General features: G+C 35.2%; 2 long non-coding RNA genes across 4 annotated transcripts; one reads left to right on the forward strand and one right to left on the reverse strand.

The window, feature by feature from the left end:
• Nucleotides 1-486: 486 nt before the first annotated feature.
• On the reverse strand, nucleotides 487-9,348 carry LOC137716891 (uncharacterized). Its single transcript, XR_011065759.1, has 5 exons — nucleotides 9,226-9,348; nucleotides 2,089-2,356; nucleotides 1,778-1,845; nucleotides 759-1,662; nucleotides 487-611 (listed from the first exon to the last, which is right to left on the reverse strand). It is a non-coding gene; the product is annotated as an uncharacterized lncRNA (long non-coding RNA).
• Nucleotides 4,433-8,165, forward strand: LOC137718203 (uncharacterized). Of its 3 annotated transcripts, XR_011065858.1 has the most exons (5): nucleotides 4,433-4,646; nucleotides 4,771-6,159; nucleotides 6,898-6,965; nucleotides 7,130-7,204; nucleotides 8,022-8,165. It is a non-coding gene; the product is annotated as an uncharacterized lncRNA (long non-coding RNA). The 3 variants fall into 3 exon arrangements; XR_011065857.1 differs by having other exon boundaries at nucleotides 6,898-7,204; XR_011065856.1 differs by having other exon boundaries at nucleotides 6,898-8,165.
• Nucleotides 9,349-10,231: the final 883 nt, after the last annotated feature.

The raw sequence follows: 10,231 nt of genomic DNA on the forward strand, positions 1-10,231 counted from the left end.
GAGTTCTCATATTTGTAAATTTCTTTAAAATATTTGGCAAATCCTTGGTTTTTCTGTAGACAGCGAATCAAATATATTAGAACCTTCATTCTAAAGAGCATCGCAAAATTCGTTTATTCTTAACAGCATCACATAACTGATCATTATATCATCTGAAAATAGTAAAGAAACGAAACATACAGTTAAAAACCATTTGGGAAACATAAGTAAGCCTTTGGTTATTAGATTTCCGGTAGGCAAAGCACAAATATTTACACACAACGAAACTATTGAAACTTTAAAACCTACTTCACAAATAAGGTTCTCCGACTGGCTAATGGCCAAATTGGATTTATATTATCATTTCAAACACTGCAATGCCTGAGTTTTTTTTACTAGACATTCTAATTAATCATTATTTAACTAAAGAATATAATTAATAGAACAATAATTGGACAAAACATGAGAAGAAATATTAAAATCATGGGGTTACCTGAATTTTGAGGTCTGAGGGTGATAGCTTAACCCAAAACCTGATCAAATGATAAGGAAAGGAAATAAAAATGTTACCTTCCTGAGGATAAGGTCCAGAAGCTGCCTTGGATTTTGAGTCGCATAACTAAGGTTGATTACTGCTAAATGCAAAGAAGAGAAAATACATGTTATTACCTATAAAAAAAAAAAAAAGCACAATAACCAACAGGGTTTTGCTCAAATATGTTATTAATTAATTTACAACAAAATTAACTGAAGCAAACAAATCTGAAAACAGGGCTAACCATCAAATTCTCAGGGTTTGAGCTTCTTGGTTTCAGGTTTACATGCTGATCTGCTTACTTTCACATTCAACTCTTGAGCATTTTTAGACGCGTAAATTACCTTAACTACAACAACAATATATTAAAAAAATCTTCACAAAAAGGTATCTAATTTCACAAAATATATGAAACCTAAATCAAATTTCTTGGTAAAAACTAAGAATAACTCCACAAATTACTAAGTTGTAAAATATTTCAGAATCCCAGATTAAATTTCAACTTTAAAAACGCTAATTCGGACAATATACCCACAATACCTCCAAAGACGCTCACCTTAACAGAATGAACAAAAACTGCTCAACTCAGTTGGACATTCCCTTAAACCACTCCAAGATAAACAATCATGCTTTTAGCACAACACAAACAGTACAGGGCACTAAAATCTGGGCACAAAAATTGAAATTTGATGCAGATCCAGATATCTTCTAGCCTCTACAAGAAAGAGAACCCTAAATGTCAACCTTAACGTTTCAGACTCACTAAATTCTAGTGTTTCTTCAGCTTTCTAACAATGTGGTTGTTTATGTGTGCGTGTGTGAGCTGCAAAAAACCTCATTATTTATATCAAAGGACATGTACGAAAACATGTATTAGGACGCAAAGTGCTAAACCTGTCTCTCATATACACATCCTTAGAGAGAGAGAGAGAGAGAGAGCTGTGAGCAGCAAAAAATCTCATTATTTATATCAAAGTGCTAAACCTGTCTCTCATATACACATCCTTATTATTCTAATGAATTACCCAGCTACAACTCATCATCCAAGTTTCAACTCAAACTCTGCTGAATCATACATGCCTTCACGCTGCAACCACAGGAACTGCAGTCTCCTCGACTTCTTCAGCCTTTCCCAGCAAAATCACCATCTATGAGACAGAAAGAGGGACAATTTTAGTATTAGGAACACATAATTATTACAAAAAGTCCAGCAGTGAGTAACATAACAACTTTGATCAGTAAAATCAAAAGGAAATAACGAACCTGAGCCTTCAACACAGTCCGTCCATCTTCGCCATCCAGCTTCGAGACAACAGTAAAGGTGCTTATGCCTGTTCCAGTAGCATCCCCACAACATTAACCATTATGTTTATCAAAATAGTACTGGAAATCGAATGTTAAACATGCAACAGGAAAACGAATCAATTCCCTAAAATTTTGAAATTGATTCGTACACCCTCAAACCACCATCACCCAAATGAATGTTAAACATGCAACTGGAAAACGAATCAATTCCCTAAAATTTTGAAATTGGGGGTGATCTGAATATGGACTAAAACCTAGAATAACTTTACCTTGAGTATAAAGGGTTTTAGAAAACGACGTCGATGGAGGCCCAGAATTTGACGCCGCAGCAGAGCCTGGTGGTGAGAGAGAGAGTGTGTTCGAGAAGCAGGGATTTGCATTTTTGGTTGAGAGAAAACCGAACGAAGCAGAAGAGTCCAGAGATTTCGAGTGAACACCAGAGATATAATCGTCATCTTACTGTGCAATATATAAAAAACAGTTCACAAACATAGCATTTGGCCCCTCAATATGTAGACGCCATCCCCCATCTTCATTCTGCAAAAACAAAGACATTTCATCACAATCAAATTCTCTAAAAAGTTTTCAGCCACGGCAAAAGTTTTTTACTCTTCAGTTCGAGTCCCGGTTGAATGGGCCTTATCTTGTTACAAGGTTCACTCATTTAGAGCTGTTAATATTAAAAGTGAGTTTAATGGTACACATTCAAGATGAATGGCCAGAAGTTGAAACCGTACTTGGAGTTATCTTTCGACAAATCAATGACTCTTAAGTAATCACTGATCTAACCGACCAACTTCAACCGTCACAGATTAAATAAATCGATTATGCGGAGGCAACCCTATTTTCTAACATTTTTCTCTTTTACTTAGAGCATCTCTATACAAGAACTTCCGTTACAAACTTTGAGGACTCATTTAGGAGCTTTAAAAGGATATTGGAGTCCCTAAAAAAATATATTGCCTGCTATTGTAAATCCTTATAGTATCATCCCTAAATGTAGAGATCAAAATATTATTATTCATTTCGTTGGAGCATCGTGCCCATTGATAAAAATAAAAAAAGCTATTTCTAACATTGATTTTTCAATAGTTTACAACATCAAATAAATAAATAAATAAACCAAATGAGAAGTTTTCCCATGTGGGTGGGTCCAAAAAGAAGGAAAAAACATAAAAAGCAACAACATTCCAACTCAAAATTAATATGGAGTCCAGGCTTTGAGTTCCCATATTTGTAAATTTCTTTTAAATATTTGGCAAATTCTATATATACTAAAAGGTAAATTACACAAAACTACCTCAATTATTAGTCTCATGACACTTTCATACATAATCTTTTTAAAATGACAATGTCATACCTCATCTTACGAATTTGTGTCAATGTCATATCTCTGTCAGTTTTTCTATTAATTTTTCTATTAAGTTCTGATGTGACTACATGTGGGATCCACTCACTAATCTAACTAGATTAAAAAATTATTAAATATATTTTTAATAATTAAAAATTAAAAAAAAAATTAATTAAATTTCTCTCTCTCTCTCTCCCCCTCTCTCTCTTCTCTGCATCCCCAAAACTCCTTCCCACTAGTCCCCTCAACCTCTTCCCACTCGTCCCCCCAACCTTCATCCACCACCCTCTCTCTCTTATCTCTCCCTCTCCTTTCCACCGTAGTCTCCTTACTCCCCACTTCTCTCTCTCGTCGTGCCCAGAACCCCCCAAACCCACTTGGGTTTTTTCATCTCCATCATCTTTCCTCCCATATTCTCTCTTCCTTTCTCCCTTTCACACTGCAACAGTAGCCTCGTCAGCCCAGACCTTGACAGCTCTCCCTCTTTCCCTTTCTCCTTGACAGCTTCAGAGACGGCACTGACGGCGGATCGGTGGTGGGCAATGGAGTGGGAGAGGGAAGCGGGTCAGAGCTTGCAGGTAGATCCGAGAAAGGAGGGCGGATGAAAAAATCCAAGTGGGTTTGGGGGGTTCTGGGCATGACGAGAGAGAGAGAGGTAGGGAGGAAGTAGACTTCGGGTGGGTTGGGGGTGGATCCCCCATACTTGCCCAGAGAGAGAGAAGAGAGAGAGGCGAGAGAGGCAAGAGAGACAGAGAGGAAAGAGAGAGCGTGGTGGAGAAAGGTTGCGGGGGGACGGGTGGGAAGAGGTCGGAGGGGGGGTTCAGGCGGGAAGGAGTTTTGGGGATGCAAGAAGAGAGAGAGGCGAGAGAGAGGAGAGAGAAAGAGAGATTTAATAATAAAAAAATTATTTTTTTAATTTTTAATTATTAAAAATATATTTAATAATTTTTTAATTCAGTTGGATTAGTGAGTGAATCCCGCATGTAGCCACGTCACAAAAAAATTAAGAGAAAAACTGACAGGGGTATGACATTGCTATTTTAAAAAAAGTTAGCTATGAAAGTGTGGAGAGACCAATAGTTGATGTACTAAAAGATAAAAATGCCTAAACCACTGTTTATAGACTGTGACAGCGATTTTATCCTTGCTTGATTTGTTTAATTTCGGTTGGACCATTTTTACACGTGGTGGCTTCCTTTCTCTTTTCCTCTTTTTTGGACTCTTCCATAGTTCCATCCATTCACTCAAAATTCCGAAAACAATCACCGAATTTGTCGCTCATCTCGCCGCCATTAAAGATGGCTCTCACAGGTCTTCAAAGCTCGATGGGTACGTGAAGAGATTGGAAGATGAACTCAGATTTCTTCCCATTTTCTCCTTCCCCAAAACCCCCCACTGTGCTTCCCTCTCCAATTCCTTCGGTTCCTCCGATCGAACGCTCCGATCGCGTTCTCTCCTCGGTCGATTCGCCTCCGGGTAAGCGAGATCTATAGATATAACTGTTTGTGTATGTATAGGTTACAATGAGAGACAGAGATTTGTTTGTGTATTTGTGTCATTTTTGATGGATTTGAATTTGTGTGTGTATATATTTGTATAGGTTGTGGAGATCGGAGAGGAGAGAGGGCGGCATGGCGAGTAGAGTAGACCACGAATACGACTACCTGTTCAAGATCGTGTTGATCGGTGACTCTGGTGTGGGCAAATCTAACATTCTCTCTAGATTTATCAGGAATGAGTTCTGCTTGGAGTCCAAATCCACTATCGGAGTCGAGTTCGCCACCCGAACTCTCCAGGCAAGTTCGCTTACTGAGTTAAATCTTGGTGTGAGAGTTGATTTGTATTTCAATTGTTTGATCTTGATCGCAGTGTATGCGGTATTTGTCTGTGATGGATTGGATTCTATGCAGTTTAAATTTCGGGGGCTTGAGTTTGAATTATTTTGGTTGAAGTTTTTTTTGGTGGCCTGGAGAATGTGATGATTGTTTGGATTTTGTTTAGGGATTTACGTTGTTTAGAGTACATCGAAATTTTTTTTACTGATAGACTGGTAAGCGGGCTCGAATTCTCTTTTTAGTACCTTGTTTTTAGATGGTTATCAATGCCTAAATAAGCATGATGAACCGTTGGGATAAACAGTCGTCTTTTTGTTTGACGGAACAGGAGATTTACTTTACACTAGAACTGGCTTGTAGATTCTGTCTCCAGGAGTTTGATCATTTTGCTGTTATTGATCTTTAAGTTTATATAACACACTAAGGATGGATTGCAGAGTTCAAGAAAGAGGAGTTGATTAATGAGCACTTGCATGTTGACGCTTAAGTTTGATTCTCTTAATTAAACGCAACTTTATATAATAATGTCGTGGAAGTATATGCGGAAACACACCTTGGTGTCTGCATCCTTTAGCATAATAAACGAGTATGATACACTAACTAACTGCCCAATATTATCGTTTTTAAAGACCGTTGGTTAGTTAGATTTCTTATGTGTGTCATACTGCCTATTGATTGAATTTTGTATATGCAGGCAACTATATGAATGTGGTTTTGCCAGATAAGTTGCTCAACTATATGAATATGACATAGTTGAAAAAAAGAACTAGATTTTCTTCCCCAGTTGTACAAACAACTTAAACAATGTTCATAGAGCAGTGTGATACCGATTTTATCCCTGCTTGATTTGTTTAATTTTTTGGGGATTGTGGGATTAATTTTTGCAACAGAGGCTGAAAGACTGAAGATCACATTTTGGATTCTGATTTCGCAGACTTTGTCGAGTTGCAGCTTGAGGTGTGATATTACAGCTGAAATTCCCAAGCCTTTTTATTAATCTTAAACCAGATTACTTAATTATAGTTGAATTAACTTTTTTTTTCTTTTTCTGTCATTTAGCTGAAGCAGCTAAACTTGAATGTTTTAATCGGTTGTATATATCACCCAGTTTACCCGTTCCTACTGCTGCTCAACAGGGACAAGTTTCACAGAAGGTGAGTCGAAATTCTGGGTTGTTCTTAATTTTCTATTTTCTGATTGAAATTTGATGATAGATCTGATTCAATCGGAAGACTAAACTAAAAGTATTAGTGGTACTTTTTGATTCAAAAATGAACTGATACTTATATATGAACTCCAACATACAAAAGTTTGGACCACTTTTTATATGGTGAGGAATCAAGGTACTTGATTTCATTTGTTAAATTTCCTATCTAATTTTTATTTTACTGTCAAAGTTCATAGATTACTACTATTAATTAATATTAATCCTATTTAACTCTACATATTGCGCAGATCCAACCAGAGGTCTGTTACTATAGTTTGGTAAGTTTTGGTGTTCATATGCTGAATTTGTTTATGCTTTGTGTATAGTCTGTTCAATTTAGGAACCTCCCTAATTATTTGGGTTGGTCATTTTCTCTATGAATCTTGAAAAATCGACATGGGTATCCCTCAATTTGAAAAGTTTAATGGGTATCTCCCAATTCATTGAAATGTTTAATGGGCATCTCTCAATTTCAGACTCACTAGGATAGTTTAGTTCTTGAGTTCAAGCCGGTAGCATTCCAATCTTAAGCAAAGTCTTAATTATTAGTATTATGACTTTCTACATGATTTAGATATCTTTTAATTTCTTGGTTTTGAATTAAATATGCTTTCTTAAGTATATTTAAGTTACATGTTGCTAACCCAGTTAATTTTTTATGCTCCGTTTGCCTTCTATATAACAGGCCTTGGACATTGATAAAGAACAAATGGTTGATTTACTGAGAAAATAATGAGTGAACAAAAACTAAAAGTATGAACCTTAGATAGTTGTTTTTGGTAATTAGTTCTTGAATAATCGTGGTAACAATCTTAGTTGTTGAGTTGCATGTATGAAAATTGACCCCTTTGTTTGAAATTTGAATTGTATGACTCAAATTTTAGTGTATTTTGTTCAATTTCCACCTTTGAACTCAGGGGAAAAGGTGGCTGTCATCATTCAAATTCAATTTGAAATCGTATTTCTCAGCCCATTGTTTTATCAATGATCAGGTAAGGCTCAATTCTTTCGAATTTGTCTTAATTTTGGATTGTATCTGCTGAATAATATTTGAGGCTAAGCTTAATACTAATCAATTTAGCTTCAAATTATTTTATTTTCAGTCTTCAAATTAATACTAAAGATTTAACACTGTACAATATAGTTTCAATCGTTAAAGATAGTAGATTGAGGTTCTTTGAATCATGTTGTAAAAGAGAATAAAACTATCAATTCCATCAATAATAATTTGTATCAAACTCGGCATTTCATAAGACTCGAACCTTAGAGCTTTGTGAAAAAGAATAAAACTGTATCATACCATTTTATTTATGTTTGATTACATTGGTTATCATTGCTAATTAGGGAACTTATATGATCTGTTCTATTGTTTGTTTATATCATTAAACTTTCCTCTACTTTCCCTTTCTTTCAAACTTATACATCCCAACGCAAAAGGGAGAGAGGAGGCAAACATACCAACATGATTTTAGCACATGCTTCGTTTTGAATTGGTATCCTATCGTTCATTTAATTTTCCTCCAAAGCATTTTATCTGTTTCTGCCTTAACTGAAAAATAGTTGCCAAATGTTATCTCACCGTCTTTTGCTACCTTCGTACTTGAAATAACTCTTGCTTATATTGTTTATTTCAAATCATTATCAACTTTCTCCTGTCCATTCTGCTGCACAAAGAATGTTGAATCTTCCTTTTGAACAGAACAAATGTTACTTTCGCACCTCTAATCTATATACATCGAACAATGTTTCTATTATTTGTTAGTATGTAAATAACTCTCTCTAATCTAGGTTAGACAATATTTTTTGCAGGTACTAGCCCAGCATTTCTAATATTTTGTATGTACATAGTCCAGCATTTTCTTATCTTCTGTGTACAAATGCTGGTCCCAGTTGAAAATTGGATGAAAGCAATGAACCGCAGTAAATGATTATAGTGTTTTGTACATCTAAATTTATCTTATTGTTTTCGTCGACTATCTCTGCGTTTTTCAAGCATAGTAATCAACACAGTTTTTAATCCCACAGCAACGTGCGGGCAACATTGCCTAGTCCTTGTATATTATGATACGTTGAGGCTTCTGTACTGGAATACAGAAGGGTCCACTATGCTAGTCCAGTTTGTTCATAATTTTGTCCGGTGTTTGCTGTGATCAAGCATATTGGGTCCAGGTTTTACTAGCAAGCGTGTCCCTTGCGGTGCTGCGGGTTTTGAAATTGTATAAAACATGTAAAAAGTTTTAAATATAAATGATTTGCATTACTACTTGTATACATGGGGAAATCTATTTACAACCCTATCTACCATAAGAACCAATGAGTAGTGTTGAATTTCCAGATTCCAATTGTTTGTTTCTTCACTTTGTTCCTCCTTTCTTCTGATATGTAGCTGTTTTCATTTCTCTGTTAGAAATTGGAAAAATTGAAGTTAACGTGAACAAATGACAATTGGATTTGTTAAAGGATGCTTTTGCTAAATATCAGACCAATAAAAAGGAATAACATAAAGCATCACAAAAGTCGTTTATTAAATCCTTTATTCTTAAAAGCATCACAAAAGTCGTTTATTCTTAACAGCATCACAGAACTGATCATTTATATCATCTGAAAATAGTAAAGAAACGAAACATACAGTTAAAAACCATTTGGGAAACATAAGTAAGCCTTTGGTTATTAGATTCCCGGTAGGCAAAGCACAAAAAATTACACACAACGAAACTATTGAAACTTTAAAACCTACTTCCCAAATAAGGTTCTCCGACTGGCTAATGGCCAAATTGGATTTATATTATCATTTCAAACACTGCAATGCCTGAGTTTTTTTACTAGACATTCTAATTAATCATTATTTAACTAAAGAATACAATTAATAGAACAATAATTGGACAAAACAGGAGAAGCAATATTAAAACCATGGGGTTACCTGAATTTTGAGGTCTGAGGGTGATAGCTTAATGGCATCAAATTGAAATCGTAAACCCAATCAAATGATAAGGAAAAGAAATAAAAATGTTACCTTCCTGAGAATAAGGTCAAGAAGCTGCCCCAGATTTTGAGTCGCATAACTAAGGTTGGTTACTTCTAAATGCAACGAAGAGAAAATACATGTTATTAACTGTTAAAAAAAAAAAAAAACACAATAACCAACAGGGTGTCGCTCTAATATATTATTAATTAATTTACAACAAAATTAACTGAAGCAAACAAATCTGAAAAACAGGGCTAACCATCGAATTCTCGGGGTTTGAGCTTCTTGGTTTCAGGTTTACATGTTGATGTGCTTACTTTGTCACATTCAACTCTCGAGCATTTTCAGACACGTAAATTGCCTTAACTTTCACAACAATATATTAAAAAAATCTTCACAAAAAAGCATCTAATTTCTTTTATCAAGAAATTTGATTTAGGTTTCATATATTTTGTGAAATTAGATGCTTTTTTGTGAAGATTTTTTTAATATGTTGTTGTGAAAGTGAAGGTAATTTACGTGTTTGAAAATGCTCAAGAGTTGAATGTGACAAAGTAAGCACATCAGCATGTAAACCTGAAACCATGAAGCTCAAACCCCGAGAATTCGATGGTTAGCCCTGTTTTTCAGATTTGTTTGCTTCAGTTAATTTTGTTGTAAATTAATTAATAATATATTAGAGCGACACCATGTTGGTTATTTTATAGGTAATAACATGTATTTTCTCTTCGTTGCATTTAGAAGTAACCAACCTTAGTTATGCGACTCAAAATCTGGGGCAACTTCTGGACCTTATTCTCAGGAAGGTAACATTGTGTTTACGATTTCAATTTGATGCCATTAAGCTATCATCCTCAGACCTCAAAATTCAGGTAACCCCATGGTTTTAATATTGCTTCTCCTGTTTTGTCCAATTATTGTTCTATTTATTGTGTTCTTTAGTTAAATAATGATTAATTAGAATGTCTAGTCAAAAAACCCAGGCATTGTAGTGTTTGAAATGATAATATAAATCCAATTTGGCCATTAGCCAGTCAGAGAACCTAATTAGGGA

The sequence above is a fragment of the Pyrus communis genome, chromosome 15 (assembly GCF_963583255.1).
Source record: "Pyrus communis chromosome 15, drPyrComm1.1, whole genome shotgun sequence".
In the NCBI taxonomy this organism is placed as follows: Eukaryota; Viridiplantae; Streptophyta; class Magnoliopsida; order Rosales; family Rosaceae; genus Pyrus; species Pyrus communis.